The sequence below is a fragment of the Micromys minutus genome (genome assembly GCF_963924665.1).
Source record: "Micromys minutus genome assembly, chromosome: 18".
In the NCBI taxonomy this organism is placed as follows: domain Eukaryota; kingdom Metazoa; phylum Chordata; class Mammalia; order Rodentia; family Muridae; genus Micromys; species Micromys minutus.
Window position 1 is genome coordinate 36,063,485 of NC_137953.1, and position 22,960 is coordinate 36,086,444.

The window sequence follows — 22,960 nt, forward strand, 5'->3', positions numbered from 1 at the left end:
AGTTAAGTGATTGCATGAATCTTAGAAGAGACTTTGAACTTTAGACTTTTCGTGTTGTTGAGAATACTATAGACTATGGGAACTTCAGACATATGACTCAATGTTATTTTTTATTGAACAACTTTATTTTTAAAAAAACAAAGATAAATGTACAAATTTTAAGCAATTTTCCATAAAAGTATACGAATACATTTTTGTCATTGCTTGGCTTTTTTTTTTTAAGTTTGATCCTGTGCATTAAGATCTTACTAGTTACAATGAGCATAAAGTACATGTAAAAGAGGATGTAACCTGGAATTAATAAATGTTTTTTTGGTCTGTAAAGAGTAAACATAATGTTTTTTTTCTTTTCTTTGTCTTTTTCTTGAACTTCAAACAGTCTGTGAGTTGTTTCTGGGGTGTTCAGAGACGCTCAGGGAGTAGCACAATTAGGAGGTGTGGCTTTGTTGAAGGAGGTGTAGCCATGTTGGAAAAAGTATTATATTGTGGCCATATCTCATATATGAGACCCTCATCTTAGCTCCCTGGAAACCATCCTTCTGTTTGCCTTTAAAACAAGATGTAGAACTCTCAACTTTTCCTATATCATGCCAACCTGATTGCTCCACCATGATAGTAGTAGCCTGAACATTGAACCTATAAACCAGCCACAATTAAATGTTGTTCTTGCTTCTAGTTGCCATCTATGCCATGGAGATAAGCCTGTGCCACATTTCTCTGTACTTAAATTTCTGATCCACAGAGACGTGGGTTCTCAGGAGTCCTGACACTTCAAAGTTCATAGGTGAAACCCCTAGTATTGCTCCAATAGCCAGCCTAAGAGGGATCAGCCAGAAGCCAACGGGGCACAGGAACTTTGGAACACCCTGGGATAGGATCCTTCTAGTTTCTATTTATGCCTTGGAGTAAAGCATGTGTCACAGATTTCTATACCCAAACCTTGCACTGAATAATCTTGTCTCCCAAGAGTGCTAACACAACTTAAATCATAGGCTCACTGGCTCACAGGCTCATAGGAGGGACAAACTCCAGTCAGTAACAACAAGACCAGCTAATATCAAGGATAACGAAATCAAAAAAGTCAAGCACAAGTACCTAAGCAACATAAACAAATGTTCCTTGGCATTATCAGAACCCAGTTGGCCTGCAACAGCAAGCCCTGGATATTCCAACACACTAAAAAAACAAGATTCTGATTTAGAATAACATCACATGATCATGATAGAGGAACTTAAGAAGGACATAAATAACTCCCTTAAAGGAGGAAAGGAGAACACAGGTAAATAGGTAGAAGCCATTAAAGGAGAAATGCATAGCCCCCCCATAAAAATACAGAAAAACACATGCAAACAGGTAAAAGAATTGAACAAAAAAAATCAAGTATCTAAAATCAGAAATTGAAAAAATAAAGAAATCACAAAAGGAGACAACCCTAGAGATAGAACACCTAGGAAAGAGTTCAGGTTACAAATATCACCGACAGAATATAAGAGATGAAAGAGCATCCCAGGTGCAGAAGAGACCATTGAAAACATTGATATAACAGTTAAAGAAAATGAAAATTTAAAAAGCTCTTAACTCCAAATATCCAGGAATTCCAGGACACAATGATGAGACTAAATCTAAGGATAATATGGCAGATAATAGGACAAGAAGAGAGCAAAGATTCCCAACTCAATGGGCTGAAATATATTTATCAAAATTATAGATAAAAAACTTCCTTAACCTAAAGAATTAGAACTTTATAAGCATACAAGAAGCCTGCAGAATCCCACATAGATTGAATCAGAAAATAAATTCTTCTCTTCACATAATAATCAAGACATCAAATCCATAAAACAAAGAAAGAATATTAAAAGCAGTAAAATAAAAGGTCAAGTAACATATAAAGGCAGGCCAGTCAAAATTACAACAGACTTCACAACAGAGACTATGAAAACCAGGAGATCCTGGGCAGATGCAATATAGAAAATAAGGGAACATAAAGGCCCGCCCAGGTACTAATCCAGCAAAACTCTGAATTACCATAAAATGAGAAACCAAAATATTCCGTGACAAAAGCAAATTTACACACTATCTGTTTTTAAATAAAGCCCTAAAAAGGATAATAGATAGAAAACTCCAACACGAGGAAGAAAACTACATTCTAGAAAAAGCAAGAACGTAATCTTATTGCAACAAACCCAAAGGAGATAACTCCCCAAACATAATTCTACCTCCAATAACAAAAACAAAGGATGCAGCAATCACTGGTTTTTAATATCTCTTAACTTCAAAGGACACAATTCCCCAATAAAAATATATGGACTGGATATGTACAAAGGACCCAGCACTTTGCTGCATACAGGAAATGTACCTCAGTGACAAAGACAGACACTACTTCAAAGTAAACTCTGGAAGCAAATTTTCCAAACAGATGGTCCCAGAAAAAAAGCTGGAGTAGCCATTCTAATACTGAACAAAATCAACTTTCAATCAAAAAAAGATTTTAAAAAGGACACTCACAAAGTGTCCTTTTTTAAAAATTAAAGTATAAAATAATACTCACAAAGGAAAAATCTACTAAAGTGAACTTTCATTTCTGAGCATCTATGCTCCAAACGCAAGGGCATCCATATTCATAAAAGAAACTTTACTATAGTTCAAAGCACACATTGCACCTCACATATTAATAGTGTGAGACTTCAATACCACACTCTAATCAATAGACAGATCATGGAAACATAATCTAAACAGAGACACAGTGAAACTAACAAAATGTATGAACCGAAAGATTTTAACAGACATCTATACAACATATTACTCTAAAACACAATAATATACCTTGTTCACAGCAGCTTATGGTACCTTCTCCAAAATTGACCATATGATCAGTCAGAAAACAGGCTTCAACAGATAGGAGATGATTGAAATATTTCCATGAATCCTATCAGATCAACATGGAATAAGGCTGGTCTTACATAACAACAAAAGCAACAAAAAGATCACATACAGATGGAAGCTGAACAATACTCAGTGATAACTTGATTAAGAAAGAAAAAAGAAAAAAATTGAAGATTTTTTAGAATTTAATAAAATGAAGGCACAACATACCCTTATGGGAAACAACAAGACAGTGCTAAGAGGAAAACCCATAGCTATGAGTACCTCCTATAAGAAACTAGAGATAGCATACATTAGCAGCTCAAGAGAATATCTGAAAGATCTAAAACAAAACGAAATGAAAAAAGCAAATATACCCAATAGAAATAGATGGCAGGAAATAATCAAACCCAGTGTTGGAGTCAACCAAATAGAAAACCCAGAACATCAGAAACCATTCTCAAAAATAAAAGAATTTCTGGGGGAAAATCACAATCCCTGCTCTCAAGCTACACTGCAAACTAATAATGATAAAAACGACATGATATTAGTGCAGAGACAGACAGGCATATCAATGAAAAAGAATGAAAACCCAAAATACACCCACACATGAATGGTCACTTAATGTTTGACAAAGGAGACAAAACCATCCAGTGAAAAAAGACAGCATTTTCAAAAAATGTTGCGGGTTTAACTGGTGGTTAGCATGTAGAAGAAAGTAAATTTACCAATTCTTATCTCCTTATACAAAAATCTATTCAAACACTGACAAAATATATCCTCAATATAATATGGAATAAAATGCACGATTGAATATCAGAATACAAATAACTATTTCATCACACTGCACTTTATGTGCAAAATTCAAACAGCAAAGTTCTAGAAACTCTCTGGAGCTAACTAAAATAACATAAAATTATATTGATGGACAGTCTATTTGTACAAAATATCAATGCAAACAGAAACTGTTACCTCAAATTGGCATTTGCATTTGTCTTACAGATCCTGTGAGAACATATTCATGAGTAAAGGAAGAAATAAGAAATGGACTAGAATGTATGTTCATATTAGTTTGAATAGCTAATATTTCACCAAGGACAAAGTTATCTTAGTCTCATCAGTCTCTGCCTGCAGGAAAAAAATAAATGTGAAGCTACTATTGCCTATCAGGCTATTAAAATATGTTAATTTAAATCATGGACAAGGGTGGGACAAATTTGCACTCTCTAACCAAGACTCACTGTGAGATTGGACATTACTCCAACCTCTAATTCACAAAACCTGGCAATATATAACAGTATTACATTTTTGTGAACCTTTGCTCAAGAAGTCTCCATGAATGTTTACTGGTAAAAAAAATAGAAATGAGGAAATGAGACAAACTGAGGATATGCAAAATAGCACTGTATATACTAGCAGAATACAAGGGTCATAAATACCTAAGAGCAGAATATTAATTACTATTTATAAAATATGTACTAGATTCAAATAAAATAATTACTGTGTAACTTCAAAATTGAATAAAATGTATTTACACCAACCACTATGGAGAACATTTAAAGAACATTTCTTAAGATGTTAGAAAACTCTTTGTTAGTAGCGAAATAAAACTATCATTGTTTAAAATTTTAAATGTTGATTTTCCCTGATTAATGAAATATAGAGGCAGTGTAATATAGACAGGTGAAAACAGTGTATCACCTAGCCTACCTTGCATAATTCAGTCTTATTTAGACTTATAAAAACATAAAAACTAAATTAAATGGAAAATCCCTAAGAAATCAGACAAAAATGGTATAGACTGAATTGCAAAATGAATTTATGGCCAGTATGTAATTCATGTTAGTATTCAAATCTACTTTATTTTAAAACATGAATACATAGAAACTATAAAAGATTTATGTAACTTAGTAACTTATACATCATATCATAATACTGATTCTATGCAGTCAGTTATATAATTAATAAATATTATATAGAATTAAGTTAATAAAATAAAAAGCTGATTATTTTCACATTAAAAAACATAAAATATCTTTCTTAGGGCAAAAAGGCAAAGTAAAATAATAAAATGACAATAAAAACTGCAAATTATATATATTTTCTTTTTTCTGTATATTAAACTAGTATAAGCGCATTGTATGTCTCAATATTAATTACTGTTTTAACAGAAACACTAAAGAAAATAAGAGGGAATAAAACACTGAGATTCCACCTTATACCAGTCAGAATGGCTAAGATCAAAAACTTCCTATTTATGTTGTTATTTAAGACCACCTTAGTCCATAGGGATCTGATAAGATGCTTGGGATTGTTTTGATGTTCTTGTATTTGTTGATGCCTCTTTTGTGACCACCATTTGATCAATTCTGGAGAAGGTATTGTGAGATGCTGAGAAGAAGGTATATTCTGTTGTTTTATGACAAAATATTCTATAAATGTCTGTTAAATTCATTTTGTTCATAACTTAGTTTCACTGTGTCTCTGTTCAGCTTCTGCTTCCATGGTCTGTTCATTGATGAGAGTGGGGTTTTGATGTCTCCCACTATTATTGTGTGTGGTGAAATATGTGATTTGAGTTTTAGTAGAGTATTTTTTGTGAATGTGGGTGCTCTTGTGTTTGGAGCACAAATGTTCATCATGATAGTTTTCTTCTGTGATGAGTAAAAAGTGACCTTCCTTATATTTTCTGATAACTTGTAGTTGAAAATCTATTTAATTTGATATTAGGATGGCTACTCTAGCTTGTTTCTTGGGAACATTTGCTTGAATTTTTTTTCCCAGCCTTTAACTCTGAGGTAGTATCTCTCTTTCTCACTGAGATGAGTTTCCTCTATGCAGCAAAAAGCTGAATCCTATTTACATGTTTAGTCTTGTCATCTATGCATTTTAATTGCAGAATTGAGTCCATTGATGTCAAGATATATTAAGAAATAGTTATTGTTTCCTGTTATTTTTGTTGTTAGTGGTAGAATTATGCTTATATGCTTATCTTCTTTGTGATTTGTTAAATTAAGATTATTTTCTTGCTTTTCCTAGGGTCCACATAGCATTATTTTATGAAAGTCATCCTCAGGTTGATGTGCAGAAAATTTGTTCAATGGGTTTGGCTAATACCCAGGTATCAATCATAACAGACTATAAGCATACAGGGTCTTACATTGTCTGATTTCAGCATGTCATGTATATTAGAAATATAACAATGACAAACATGGGAAATCATACTAGCATCAAGAAGCAATCTTGGAGTCATGGCTTTTTGGGTTCATATATTCAACCCTGCAAAATGGTGGGCCATTTCCAGGAAGTTCACTTGCCCACTGTAGTTCCTCTGGAAAGTCACCTGCCACTGACCTTTTTAGTTTCACCTTCTATGTAAAAAAACCTGATCATCAAGATTAAGGTGTGAATCAGTAAGGTAACACCAATGGTGTCAGTCTAAAAAGACTGAAGTAGCCAAAGAAGGTTAAAGGTAACAATTTACCAGAATAATAGACTTTGAGACCCAAGCTGGATGTGTGTGACTCACCCTTATTTGCAGACTACAGAGAAATAAACAGAGTTCCTTTCCCTTATATGTCAGCACTTTCTTCTTTCATTAAAAATCTTTGTTGAAAGCATTGTTTTTATTGACCAAATAACATTATATAAATAATTATCAAATAATTATTGTTGAAAGTTTCTCTACTTTCATAAAGGCTTATTGCTAAGAAGGTGTGTAAATCACGGTTCACATGAGAGGCAGAAGAAATCATAGACTACATATGAAGCAAAGAAGTTGTCAAATTTTTTGAGTTGGAGGTTAAATATTCCACAATGGCAAAATAAACATGAAAGCATACACACAACAGACACTAAAGAGTTAGGAATGTTTTGTTTTTTTTTTCTAGGAAGAATGAAACTTGATAGGAAATAATACTGTAGAAACTTCTTGTGTTCAAGACTTGCATATTCAAGAACAATAAGACTTAAAAATATTTTAAATCTTATTGGCTCAAAAAGTCAAACAAAACTGATGTTGGTGGCATACAGCTGAGGTCCAAGTAATCAGAAGGTTGAAGCAGGAGAACAGGTGAGAGTTCCAGGTTATCCTTAGCTAAATCAAAAATACTAGGTTACCCAGATATGCAATAAAACAACTCCAAAGTTTCAAAGTGTAGTTAAAGGACAAAGTATTGGAGATAAGACATGATTCATCAAAGAGGCTTGGAAAACAAAGTGCCAGAGTCTACACTATTTTCTTCTCAAATTTTATCCACAAGGAATAACACATGTGAAGGACAGATTGTGAAAATTAAAAATGTATACCATAATCTCTAGGATAGCTACTACAAAAGCAATACAAAAAACATATCTGAACAACCAATAAATAAATTATGGTGAAATTATTAATAATATATGAATAATACAATAAAAGCAAGGAAGTAGGAATAAATAAACAGAGAACAAAACCACAGAAAACACTGCCAAAAGGTAGAACTTGCAGACAGGCTGTCTACAGATGCATAGAAAATATAAAGACACAAACACTGGTGGTTAAATAGATGAAGAGAATAGTGTTGACCTAGAGACAAAAGAAATTTCATTGAAGATAACAATGCCTCATGGTATCCATAGAATAGAATAAGTTTTTCTATAAAGAACACAAAAACATTTGCAATAAAAATTAAGAAAACTTAATGTCAAGCGTATATGTACATATGTTATAGCCAAGGTACAAATTAACTATTGAACTCAGAAACACAACTCCTAAACAGGACTTGAAATTTTCAGCTTATTCTTTTCTTTCTTTTCTTTTTTATTTTTTTAAGTAAAAAACAGATTTTTATTTTAAACTTTGATCTACCAAATTAGCATTTCCAACCAACTCTGGGAGCAGAGACCTTTACATGTTTCACAATCTTTGGTTTAGGTGCTGTGTTTGTGGGGTCTTTTCGGCAGCCATTGTTGTCTTCTTCTTAGATGCCTTAGCAGTTTTTGCTTCCTTGGCAGCCCTCATAACCTGTTCAATCTATTCAATCTGACCTTTTCTAACTTGTGGTTTCTGACTTCTCTTCACCATTTTATCAGTAAGAGATGCACCAGTGATGGCTCTCTGGAACTTGACTGTACTTGTTCTTTTCTTTTGAATTTCTTCTAACTTTCCTTTCTTCTGTTTTCTTCTGTAGAGGACAGTCAAGTTTATCTGTTTAATATTCCTTTTGTAAAGGAATGCAGACTCACATTTGGCATTAAGAAAGTCGCAAACCTTCCCGTGGGTCCTGGCATAGCACCCCCTTTGTCCTAGGTAGATCTTGTACCAGCTAAAATTGCACAGCTCCACCGTCATGGTGATAGATGTTGGCCTGCCTGGGGAAAGATGGGGAAGAGGAATATTATTTTCTTAATTGACAAAATAAGCAACATAATTTGTGTTCTGGTGCATATAAAATAAAATTGAAGAATGAAATATTTTAAAATAGAGGATACATTTATCAGGACTCATTCTAGAACATGAAAGCAGTTTTGTAAAGAATAATATGACTGAGACCATCACATTGTGTTGTCTGAGAGTAATAAATTAATAATCTATAAAAATAAGATAAAAAACCACAGAGATGTTTAAACGATATATTATTTATTAAGGATCTTATTAAAGATGTTACAGAAAAAATGACAGAGCCATTTGATGAATATACAATATAAATTTTTGATATAAAGTTAAATGAATTATTCTGAGAAACTTATAACTTTAAACTTCAGATAAGGTAAAAACAATTAAAATATACTGAAAGATGGAGAGATTGAGTCTATAAGCGACTTCATGCCAACAAGGGCTCCGTACTCGTGCACATTTCTCACTCACAGACTGTCATACATAGACAAAAATAAAAATAAAAATATTTTTAAAAATCTAAAAAATAACATTTTAAAGAACTTCCACAGAATATTATGTGGTAGCATTCTCTGATTCTTGATTATATAATCAAATCCAATGTGTCTGAATATAAAACACTGGAAGGAACAAACACATAATAATAAAGCACAAATGAAAGATCAGGAAGAGCTCATAACATTTTTATAAATGGGAAAAACATTCAGTCTTCTAGAAGGAAAGTTCAGTGCTCTTAAACTGAAGCAAGCTTCCCTACTAATTCAGAGCATAGCACTTCCAGTCCTAGACATTTATCCTGTAGAATTTCACAAGTAGTGCAAACTCACATAAAGATGTAAAATTACAGTCATAGCAGCTTAATCCACAAGGAAAAGTTGAATCGTGGCATTTATATCCTCTGGGGAACCAACAGTTACCTAGTTGGACTTAAGGCCTGCTAAATAAAAGAGAAATCATGCCGTGGAACTGTAAATTTGACCATGTACCTGTGGCTAGTGAAGCCATGAAATCAGAGGAGATCTACTACTGTTACTTTCCTAAAGCAGGAAACTGCTAACTGAACTGTAAGTGTTCTTCCTTATATCCACAAATATATGTGTGGATATAAACCGAAATTACAGAAAGCCACAACTGGTCAGATTTGGCAATCAACTGACAAGTTGGTGTCTGCCCCTGAATAATACCATTTCCATACAACTCCATACACTTAATTCTCTAGGAAACATCACAGACGATGGCGGAGGGGACAGGATTCTGTAAGAACTAAAGTGCAGGGACATCTGCTCTGACACAGTCTGCTTAAAGGAAAGCTGCAGGGCAGGAAGGCTGGGGAAGGAGAAGATAGAATCAGGAGAAGTTGGAGAGACAGGAGGAAAAAGTGTAATCAAGACACATTGTATAAAATTCTCTAAAGTGTAGAATGCCAATATTAAATTATTTTATAAATAATATAAATAAATAAAAGTACATAAGTATCAAAACATATTAGCTTAAAAATATAATATAAAAATATTGTATAATATGTGTATGATATAACAGAATCAATTGTGAATAACACAACTTGGAGCGATTGTTTGCAATATTCAGTGCATTTGATATTTAAGAAAAAACTGATATAAAAATTTTTCTTTCAATGTTATATTTGCTTTTAATTTTCATAATAATTATATGCCATAAAAAGTACACCTACCTATATTTATGTCTATGTCTATATTTATATCTATTTGTCTGGGATTCAGACATAATGAATTAAGAAATGTGTATATATATATATATATATGGATATATATATATATGGATATATATATATGTATATATATATATATATATATATATATATATATATATATATATGTAAGAATAACTTTTTAGAAAAGCTCATGAATTTATGGGGGATGAGTGAGCCACATAGCAATTTGGAGGATGGAATGGTGGATTGGAAATGATGTAGATACAGTATTTACATGTAAAATGCTCAAAAAATGAATGTATACATACCTAGAAAAATAAAAATATTTCCCTACACATTCTTGCAGAAGCATTTGTTTTGTTTACTTTTTACCATGCTTATAAGATACATCTTGGCTCTGTTCTCTTGTCTCTTGTTCTCTTGCCTCTCTCTTGCTCCCTCCTTATTTCTCCTCTTCCCCTCCCCTTCCCCTGTCTCCCTCCAGTGCTCTTCGCTGGCCTCTACTCCTCTATTCCTCCTCCTCCTCTCTCTCTCTCTCTGCCTCTACTACACTTTTAACTCTCCCATGACTTAAATAAACTCTATTCTAGACTAAAAAAATAAGATACATCTTGAATTAACCTTTTTAAGAAAGATAGTTTCAAGTTTTCTTACTTTCACAGACACTGGCATATAAAGCATCAGGTATTAAAGTTGTCATTCATTCTCCCTGAATTACCATAATACCTTTCTACAGATGGAGTCTTTGTAAAGACTGATGTCTACATACTACTGCCTTGTTCCCCTTGATGTGCTTCCTTACACTTGTTTGTTCCTGAAATCTTTCTCAATAATTTCAACACATCCTACATCTCCACCCTCATATCAATCATCTTGTTGAGTGGTCAATTTGTCAACCTTTTACTTTTTCCTCCAAGATCCTAGAATTTTACTAGGTTTACTAAATTTGGTCCACTTATGAAACTTGCTTTTTCAAGAACAATTTGGTAAGAGTGTGATTGGTATTGTATTAACACTTTGATTTTTGTCTTATTGTAAAAATAAACAGTTTGCTGATACCACAAAATGTATATCAAGTATGAAAGTTTTTTCTACTATTACAATAATGATTCTATAAAATAGACATTGGAAAATATAAGGACAATCTCTTAAGCTTATGATTATATAGGACAAATGAACACATCAAATTAGAGAGTGTTTGTTTGTTTTTTTAGGAAAATTATGGTGTGCTCTAGAGTTTAAAAAAAGATTTCTATTTTAAAGGGAGATGTGAAAATTTAGATCTATCCTCTGGTTATATCTGAATGCACAGAGTTAGTATCCTGTGAGTTTAAATGGAAAACAATATAAGTGATATTAGTAACTCAAGGACTTTCCTTGAAGTTTCATTTCCACTCTTGTTATGAAATGAATTTAGACCTTCCTGCTATAGACCCTGTATGGTTGTTTTTCTTATTCCTATACTTAGATATCTGACAGAAAAGTACCGGGAGGAAATACAAGGTCAAATAGAGGAACAGGGATTGAAAAAAAGATTATTCAGAAGTTGCCACACCCAGGGATCCACACCATAAGCAGCCACCAAACCTAAGCACTATTATGGATGCCAAGATGTACTTACTGGCAGGAACCAGATAAAGATGCCTCCTCAGGGGCTCTGCCAAAGTCATAGATATGCAGTTGAGTATGCTTGCAACTAGCCATAGGACTGAACACAGGCACCCCAATGAAGTTGCTAAAGAAAGGACTAAAGGAACTGAAAGGGGTTGTAACATCATGGGAAGAACAACATCACCAACCAACCAAACCCACCAACTCCCATCAACTAAAACATCAACCACTGAGCACACATTGATAGACCTATTGATCCATTTGCATATTTAGCTGAAGATAGCAGTGTCTGGCATCAATGTGAGAAGAGGCTTATTTCCAGTGTAGGGGAATGCCAAGACACTGGGGTATAGAGGGTGATTAGGAGCTAGGAGCTAGTGCACCTTCATGAAGACAAGTGGAGGGGGATGGGGGATAGGAGTTGGGTGCGGGAAGGGAATAACATTTCAAATGTAAATGCAGAAAGTATCTAATAAAAAATGGAAAATAAAAACAGAAGAAAGTAAAGGTGTATTTTATCTTACAGCTTGAAAATCTACAGTCCATTTCAGTGGGAAAAGCATGTTTTCAGGAGTGTAATATATTAGATCAAATGGCATTCAGAGTCAGGAAGCAGAGACTGAACAGAAAACAGGGCCTGAAAATAAAATCTCCAGTCTTGCCCCTAATGACTTTGGTTCTCCAGTGAAGTTCCACCTTGCATAGACCCTAATCCTAGCTATTTTGTGATCTGCCTGACAAGTAATGAAGATCCTGGCATCATATTTGAGAGTGAAAGTAGAACATTCTGTCTGGTATAGTCCCAATAATAATGAAGGATATGAGACAGACCGCATTGCTAGTCCCAGGTGTATACATTTTTCTTATAATTTATTTCATTGCATCATATTTAATTTGATGTATCTGTCTCTGTGTCATCTTCATCCATAATTTTAAATCATCATAGCCTCTTTTACATATTTCATTTCATATATCATATTTTCTTTTCTTATATTTCATATAAAAGACTGGTTTATGTCACTAATGCAAAATAATTATATTTTCACTTTCTCTACATTTCAATAGTTTTCATCATTGTTTATTTATTTGCATCTAAATATACAATTGCTGAATAAAAATATTTACAAGATTTTAGAAAGCTCAGAATAATTGATTGTCTCTTGAATACATTAATATTCAAATTTGAAAAATTACATTAATAGTCCAAATAGTAACATATGGCAATAATTTACATAGCAACGATTCCTAAGTAGAAAAAGAAAATATCTTTAACTGTCTTTGGAATGATAAATAACACAATCATTTTGTCTTTGTAGATAAAGTAAAAAAAAAAAAATCCATCCCAAACTATTCATTGTGTGATAGGTAGTGTGACAGTCTTGCTTTTTGTGTTTGTGGAGTCTGTAGGAAAAGCTGTTATAATGTAGACATGTCTTTTTAAATTTGATTACAAAATCAAATGAAAAGAAGCAGGTTAAACTTTATTAAGTGAAAGGCAAAGAAGATAGAAAACATGGAATGAAGGGTAGGACATAGAAAAATTTTTAAAAATGATATCAGAGTGGAAGAAAATCAGGTTCTGAGAAAATGAAAGCCATAGTAGCTAAGGCAGGCACAAGTCTCATGGAACATATGTTTTATATGCAAGTAAGTATATAAAATACTGGCATATTTGATGGAAATAAAATGAGATTTAAGAATAATCTGGTATCATATAAAATTGAAGTAATATGTATTTAATAGTAATAAGATAATTACAGATAAATAAACAGTATCAGTCATTGATCCACATAAGGACCTATTTAGCTTTAACTATCAATACAACCAGAGTGACTTAAGGTCTGAGCCCACAATGAGTAATTACCTATTCAGGTTGATCTTTGAATATAATGGGTATGGGGTTGTATTGATTTTAATTAATGTTGGAGGTACCAGTCCACTCTGGGCACTGCTGTCACTAAGCAAATTGCCATGATCTGTATAAGACAGCTAGCTGAATATAAACTAGCCATAAAGAGGACTTAATATATTTATATTTATGTTCACAATTACACATGGAACTGTTTATACGGAGTTAGACACAAGCTTTTACCGTGGTGTTACATCACAGCAAAACACATATCTAAAAACTTGATGTCTACCATGAAAGAATGTAAAAAAACTATTCCAAGTAAATCTATTATATTATGATTTCTTATAAAAGGTTTAGGCCTAAAATGGGATGTTGCCATTTCCAGATTTCTGTTCATTTTAATTTTGAAAAATTGTATTTGCAAAATTTTATGATTTTTAATACTTAAAAAATGTAGGAGTGTGTAGCAATAATGACAACAAAATATCTGAGGACATGTATGAAGTTATAAGAGACTCAGAGAATTTCTAACCAATGTAATTAGAAGATAACCATCTAGGGCTGGAGAAATGGCTCAGCAGTTAAAAGTAATGGCTACGCTTCCACGGGGCCTGAGTGCAATTCCCAGCAACCACGTGATGACTCAAAACCATCTGTCATGTGACCCAATGCCCTCTTCTGGTGTGTCTGAAGACAGCTACACTGTGCTAATATAAGTTAAATAGATAAATCTCTAAAAAATAACAATCATCTGTTTGTGCTCCTTTTAATCAAAACTAGTGTAATTAATTCTAAAATAAATTTTGCATCAATTGAATGAATTGGATTGATAAAGGAAATACCTGCAGATGAACGTACAGAAAAATAAAATTCAGTATTTTTGTTATACATGAGAAAAACTATGGAGAATGGAAAAACTAGACTAAATGTAAAACGAACTTAATACAGGTACTAAGATGTGCTGTACTTTAATTTTCATGCTTAGGAAGTTACAAGTATGATGTTGTTTAAAATTAACTAATGTAGCCAGAAAAATAGAGTGGGGACATTAGATACTATAGAAATGAAAAGTTGAATTTAAGACTTTTCTTCCTCAGCCACAGTAGATGTATGGTTTGTGCAAAAGCTTTGAACATTATTAAAAGAATAAAATGTTGCCTATGAAGAATATGGCCGATTGTATCCAAACCAAACACTCAGGCCATTTGCCACTGGGAACAGCTGAGATCCAGGTACAACGGCCTGGCAAAACTGCTACAACAAGATGGTAAGAGGAAAGTGAAAGAACTTACACAATGTAAATCAAGATAACCTGACAATATCAGAACCCAGCTCACCCATCACAGGAATTAACAGAATGTGGAAGACTCCAGAAAAAGAAGACTCAGACCTGAAATCATACCTCAAGATGATAATGGAGATATTTGAGAAGAACGTGAATAATTGACTTAAACAAGAATGGGAGGAAAAACCATAAAAATGGAAGCTATTAAAGAGGAACAAGAAGACCACTAAAGGAAATCAAAGAACTAGAGGAAAACAGAACCAAAGAGATGAAGGAATTGAAGGAGGAGTTGAAAATGGAAAAGAAAACAATAAAGAAAACAATAAAAGAGACAAATCTGGAGGTAGAAAACCTAAAAACGTAATCAGGAGTCACAGATACAAGCATCTAAAACAGATTACAAGAGTTGAAAGAGAAAATCTCAGGGGCCAAAGACAACATTGAAAACATAGAATAAACAGTCAGAGAAGATGCAAAACCAAAAAGCTCCTAACCTAAAACGTCCAGGAGATCCAGGACACAATGAAAAGACCAAACCTAAGGATAATAGGAACAGAAGAGGGTGAAGAATGTCAACTAAGAGACACAGTAAATATCTTCAACAAAATCATAAAAGAAAACATCCCTACCCTTAAGAATGAGATGACCATGAGCATAAAAGAAGCCTACATAACTTCAAATGGAGTGGATCAGAAAAGAAATTCTTCCCAACACATAATAGTCAAAATGCCAAGTGCCAAAGCAAAGAAAGAATACTAAAAGCACTAAGGGGAAAAGGTCATTTAACATATTAAGGCAGACCAATCAGAATCGCACCTGATATCTCAACAGAGACTATGAAAGCTAGAAGATCCTGGGCAGACATCATGCAGACCCTAAGAGAACATAAGTGTCAGGCCCGGTTGCTATACACAGCAAAAATATTAATCACCATAGATGGAGAAAACAAGATATTCCAGGACAAAACTAAATTTACACAATATCTGACCACAAACCCAGCACTACAATGAATTATAGGTGGAAATTCCAATACAAGGAGGGAAACCACATCCTGGTAAAAACAAGAAAATATCAAAGCAAGAAAACCAAAATAAGAAAGACACACTGGAATAATTCTACCTCTAAAAGCAAAAATAGCAGGAAACAGCAACCACTATTCCTTAATATCTGTTAAGATAATTCGACTCAATTCCCCAATAAAAAGACATAGGCTATCAGACTAGATACATAAACAGAAGCCAGCATTTAGCTGCATACAGGAAACTCATCTCAAAGACAAAGACAGACACTATCTCAGAGTAAAAGGTTGGGGAAAAAAAAAACTTCCAAGGAAAAAGGCCCCAAGAAACAACCTGGAGTAGCCATTCTAATATCAAATAAAGTAGATTTTCAAACAAAATTTATCAAAAAAGATAAGGAAGGACACTTTTTACTCATTACGGGGGAAAATTATTAGGAGGAACTTTCAATCTTTAACATATATGCTCTAAATACAAGAGCATCCATATTCATAAAAGAAACCCTACTAAGGCTCAAAAAATACATTGCACCCAAAACAAAAATAGTGGGAGACCTCGACATCCAACTCTCATCAATGGACACATTATGGCGCCAGAAACAGAACAAGGACGCAGTGAAACTTGCAGAGGTTATGAACCAATTGGATTTAAAAGACATCCACAGAACATTTCAGCCTAAAACAAAGAATACACCTTATTTCTCAGCACCTCAAAGTACCTTCTCTACAAGTGACCAAATAATCACTCACAATATAAGCTTCAATAGATATAAGAAGATTGAAATACCCCCATGCATCCTAACAGATCACAATGGTCTACGGCTGCTCTTTAATAACAACAAAGACAACAAAAAGCCCACATACACATGAAAAATAAATAATGTTCAATTAAAAGATAGCATGATCAAAGAAGAAATAACCAAAGAATTTTCTAGAATTTAATGAAAATGAAAACACAATATATCCAGACCTATGGGATGCAAGGAAAGCAGTACTGAGAGGAAAACTCATAGCTCTGAGTGCTTCCATTAAGAAACGGGAGAGAGCATACACTAGCAACTTGACAGCACAGTTGGAACCTCTAGAACAAAAGGAAGCAGGTACAAGCAAGAGGAGTAGACAGCAAGAAATAATCAAACTCAGAGCAGAAATTGACCAAATAGAAACAAAAAGAACCATTGAAAGAATCACCAAAACCAAGAGCTGGTTCTTTGAGAAAATTAACAAGATTGACAAACCCTTAGCAAGACTAACTAGAGGGCAAAGAGTAAGTATCTAAATTAACAAAATCAAAAATGAAAGGGGAGACATAACAACTGAAACTGAAAAAATTCAACAAATCATCAGATACTACAATAGAAGCCTATACTCAACAAGCTGAAAAATCTGGAGGAAATGGATGAATTCCTAGATAGATACCAGATATAAAAGGTAACTAGGACAGGGTAAACCATCTAAATAATCCCCTAATGGTTAAACAAATAGAAGCAGTCATCAAAAGCCTCTCAACCAAAAAAAGCCCAGGTGCAGACGGGTTCAGTGCAGAATTCTATCACATATTTATTGATTTCTTAACACCAATACTCTCCAAACTATTCCACAAAGTAGAGTCAGATGAAACACTACCTAACTCATTTTTTTGAGGCCACAATAACCATCGTTCCTAAACCACACAAAGACCCTACAAGGAAAGAGAACTTCAGGGCAATCTCATTTATGAACACTCATACAAAAATATTCAACAAAATCCTTGCAAACTGAATCCAAGAACACATCAAAATGATCATTCATGATGAACAAGTAGGCTCATAGCTGGAAAGCAGGGTTGGTTTAATATAAAGAAATCCATCAACGTAATCCACCATATGAAAAAAATCAAAGAAATAAAACTATGTTTTCTTCTCACTAGATGTTCAGAAAGCACTTGACAAAATTCAACACCCCTTCATGTCAAACATCTTTGAAAGAAGAGGAATCCAAAGCTCATACGTAAACATAATAAAAGCAATATACAACAAACTAATAGCTAACATGTAACTTAATGGAGAGAAACTTGAAGCAATCCCACTAAAATAAAGGACTAGATAAGGCTGCCCAATCTGCCCCTACCTTTTCAACATAGTACTGGAAGTATGGCCAGAGCAATTAGACTGCAAAAGGAAATCAAAAGGATATAAATTGGAAAGGAAGAGGAAAAAAATATCATTGTTTGAAGATGACATGCTAGTGTACATAAGTGACCCCAAAAATTCCACCAAAGAACTTTTACAGCTGATAAACAAGTTCAGCAAAGTGGCTGGACAAAAAATAATCTCAAACAAATCAGTTGCCTTTCTCTACTCGAAGGACAAACATACAAAGAAAGAAATTAGGGAAGGATAGCCTTCACAAAAGTCACAAACAATATGACGTACCTTGGTGTGACACTAATTAACCAAGTGAAGGACCTATATTACAATAACTTCAAAACTCTGAAGAAGGTAATTGAGGAAGATCTTATAAAATTGAAAGATCTTCCATGCTCCTGGATTAGAAGAATTAACATTGAAAAAATGCCCCTCTTACAAAAAGCAATCTACAGATTCAATGCAATCCCCATTAAAATTCCAACCCAATTCTTCATAGAGTTGGAAAGAGCAATATGCAGTTGTATCTGGAATAACAAAAAAACCTAGAATTGAGAAATCCATCCTCAATAACAAGAAAAAAATCTGTGGGAATCACCATCCCTGACCTCAAGCTATATTACAAAAAAATTGTGTTAAAAACTTCATGGTACTGGTCAATAGATAGGCACGTGGACCAATGGAATAGAGTAAAAGATTGAGAAATGAGCCCTCACATATATGGTCACTTGATTTTTGACAAAGGAGCTGTAACATTCAATGGAAAAAGATAGCCTCTTCAAAAATTAGTTTTGGTTCAACTGGCACTCAGCATGCAGAAGAATGAAAGTAGACCATTTCTTATCTCCTTGTATAAATCTCAAGTGCATGTAGATCAACGATCTCCACATTAAACCAGGTAAACTGAAAATATTAGTAGGGAAAACCTTAGAACACATAGGCACAGGAGAAAATGTCCTGAACAGAACACAAATGGCTTCAGCTCTAAGATCAAAGATCAACAAATGTGACTTAATGAGATTGCAAAATATCTGCAAGGCTAAGGACACTGTCAAGAAAACAAAATGGCAGTCAACAGAGTGAAAAAAGTTCTTTACCAACCCCACATATGATAGAGGTCTAATATCCAAGGTATACAAAGAACTTATGAAGTTAGACACCAGAAAATCAAACAATCCTCCTAAAAATAGGGTACAGAGCTAAACAAAAAGTTCTCAATTGATGAATATTAAATGGTTGAGAAGCATCTAAGGAAGTGCTCCACATCCTTAGTAATCAGGAAAATGCAAATCAAACAACCCTGAGATTCCACCTCATACCAATCAGAATGTGTAAGATTAAAAATTCAGATAACAGCAGATGCTGGTGAGGAATCAGGGAAAGAGAACACTACGCCACTGTTGGTGGGGCTGTAAACTGGTACAACCACTCTGGAAATCAGTCTGGTGGTTCCTCAGAAAATTGGACATGGCCCTATGTGAAGACTCAGTTATCCCACTTCTGGGCATATACTCCAGAGAATCTCCAACATACAACAAAGACACATGGACCACAATGTTCATAGCAGCCCTATTTATAATACCTAGAAGCTGGAAAAAACCTAGATGTCCTTCAGTAGATGAATGGATACAAAAATTGTGGTACTACGAGGCTATCAGAAACAATGACTTTATGAAATTCCTAGGAAAATGGATGCATCTATAGAGTCATCTTGAGTGAGATAACCCAGTCACAAAAGAACAGGCATAATATGCAGTCACTGATAATTGTATACAAACCTTAGAAAACTCTCAAAACCCCAAACACAACTAACAGACTATATGAAGTTCAAGAAAAAAAAAAGAAGATAAATAACCATTATCCTTAATCTTTACACACCAAGTAAACTTTTTCTAATTCCAGGTTACATATTGTTTTACATGTACTTTATGCTCACTGTGACTAGTAAAATCTTAATGCACACTATCAAAACTTCAAAAGAAACCAAGCACTGACAAAAATGTATTTGTATACTTTTATGAAAAAATGCTTAAAATCTGTACATTTATCTTTGTTTTTTTTAAAATAAAGTTGTTCAACTAAAAAAATTTATAAGTCCCCTCTGTTTTTACATCATTCTATTCCCTCTCCCCCAATTCAACTCCTGCTTGTCTATATTCATGGACACTTCTTTAAGTTGTGTTAAATACCAAAATGAATACAGCACATTAATTGAAATTAAAATATATGAGATAATAAAGTTCTAATTAATAGCCAGTCAATAATAAATTGTCAATAAATTTTTATCAAATCAATAACTGGAATAAAAAATACTAGGGCTTAAAATTAAAGTTTAATGAAAAACGCTAGATAACTTTAGACCTAATTAATGTTAACCGAACTTTATTTAACTCTAGCTAATTTAAAGCAAAGAAAATAAAGAAAATATTTATTAGACTTAAAGCATAACATTTCAAGAACTTAAAAGCTGTAATGTGTTCTGATTTTAGAGTGAGAATAAGACAAGATTTTATCTTGCAATTTTATATAATTAGAAAGAAGAATAATTATTTTCATATAAACGAAAATTTTGAGAAAGAATAAATAAAATGACTCTTTGGTTGGTGATTAAGTCCCTGAAAGCTCTGGGGTGTCTGATTCATTGTTTTTATTGTTCTTCCTATGAGGTTGCAAACGCTTTCAGCTCCTTCAGTCTATTCTCTAAATCTTCAACTAAAAAGTACACATGGAGGGTTCCATGGATCCAATCACATAAATAGAGAATGAAAGTGTCTGCCATCAATAGGATGAGAAGGACCTATCTATATAGATAGATGATAGATAGATAGATAGATAGATAGATAGATAGATAGATAGATAGATAGATAGATATAAACTTGTTATTACAATGAGGCTCAATTGTTAGTTCAATGCTGCACATTTATTAGTGAAAATAAGAGGACAATCTTACTGGAGAACTCTCCTATACAGTGTGCTTTGAGCTGTTTTTTGTGAGCTGAATGAACATAAACAGCAGGATCATGAAAAGCTGTTGCAATTAAGCTTAGATATGGGGAACTCACTGCACTGCTTCAGAACTGCAGGTTCATCATTCATTTTTCTTTCCTGTCTCCTCCTGGATACACTGTATAGTTTTATTCATTTCTGACTGGCAGGAAGAAATTTCAATAAATTATGATTGCCACTTTATGAATCTTCAGAACATCTGAGTAATGGAAAATGATATATTTCAACAGCAAAAACGATTCAGGTACTGAGCAGGCATTTTCAATAGGTTTAGAGAGCAGATGAAAGATGATATTTCAAAGACTATACTGAATGAACTATCCTTCACAAAATGACTGCTCAAGTGAAAATCACTCTTGATGTAACTAAGATAACTCTCTTAGGGGTCATCTAGAGAAAAAGATACAGTGGGGGAAAAACGTATGAGATGTAAATGTTAACTACGCCTTTAAAAAATAGATTCTAACCCCATAGATGCTATGGGATGAAAAAAATGCTTCCATTCTTCTCTGTGCCATATACCATGGCTGCCATTACTTATTTCTGAGAATTTTTACTGAAATACAGTATGTACACGAGAAGGCTATGAATTTTTGACCTGTACAATTGTGTCAAACTTCATTGCACATTTGAGACCCACATAGCTTATGTCTGTAGATACAGTTAAAATTGAGCCAGAAGTCCGTAATTATTTTTCTGAGATAAGCGGATTTTGGACCTAGTGTGATACTGGACCTACAGGATTCTGTACCTTACCACATGCACTGTCAAAGTCATCTGAGAGATTTTACACAGCTCACAAAAGTAAGAAAAAAGTTAAAAGCTGGGAGTTTTAAGAGCTAGCAGACTGAAATATTTATCACATTTGAACAGGTTACAGATGAGAAGCAATTGTAATTACATTTCTTTATGTTTTAAAAGCTTTCTTATTTAGTTTAGTTCATGTTTGTGAAAGAAAGAAAGAAAGAAAGAAAGAAAGAAAGAAAGAAAGAAAGAAAGAAAGAAGGAAGGAAGGAAAAAAGAGTGTTAAGTGTTGCTTTCAGAGTCTTAAATTGTTGTGAGAATCCCTCCAACGTCCTAGTATTAGCTCCTTCTTCAAGTTCTTAGATGCTGAAAAAAATAAAAATAAAAACAAAACAACACAAGAGACAAAAACTGTTTTGCAATGATTACAAAATTTTTTCTACTAAATATCAACATAAATATCCAAAAACATGAGAGAAACAACATAAAACTCTTGTTTCTGAAATAAATTTTCATAAATTAATATCTCTAAAAGGAAAAATAATATTTCACACTCATTAGATATTTACTATTTATTTTTATCATAAATATCATATGATAAATCCATGAGGTTAAATTTATTTTCATTTAAAATTTTGGTTTTTTTTTTTGAAATCATAATTTGATTACAACTGTTCTCCCTTAACTTTGATACCTCCAAACCCTCTCATGTACCCCAACAAAACTACTTCAAATTCATGAATTCTTTTCTTCTACAAGTTTTTATTATGCACAAACACACAAAACTGCAGGCACAAAAATGGAGAAGAGCCTCAAGTAAAGGGGGTCCATTGACAGACCCAAATTGAATTTCAGCTCAAGGGAAAGCACCAAGTCCAGACAATATTGATGTTGCTATGGTGTGCTTACAAACAGGAGCCTTTCATGACTGCTCTCCAAAAGACCCAACAAGCAACTAAAAGAGTCAGATGCTGATATGTACACCCAACCAATGGACAAAAATTGTGGCTAAACTAGGGACAAGCTGGAAGACCCTGAGGAGGAGGAAACTTTATAGAAAGACCAGAAGTCTCAACTAACTTGGACCCTTGATATTGCTAAGACACTGAGCAACCAACCAAGAATCATACACCAGCTGATATACAGAAGTCCCCAACACATATACAGGAGAGGACTGTTTTGTTTAGACTCACTCAGAGAAGATGCACCTAACACTTGAAAGACTTGTGGCTCCAGGAAGTGTGGAGATCTGGTGGGGAGATGAAGGCAGGGGGAACTATGGAATGTGAAATAGTCAGAAGCCAACTAGGATGGAGATAAAATCTAGACTATATAAAAAAGGTTAAAGGATAAATAAAAATAAAAATCGTGTCACATTCATATGTGTGTGTG

General features: G+C 33.6%; 1 pseudogene across 1 annotated transcript; it reads right to left on the reverse strand.

The window, feature by feature from the left end:
• Positions 1-7,712: 7,712 nt before the first annotated feature.
• Positions 7,713-8,191, reverse strand: LOC308432825 (large ribosomal subunit protein eL24-like; annotated as a pseudogene). The gene has a single exon. The product of its transcript is annotated as a large ribosomal subunit protein eL24-like (transcript).
• Positions 8,192-22,960: the final 14,769 nt, after the last annotated feature.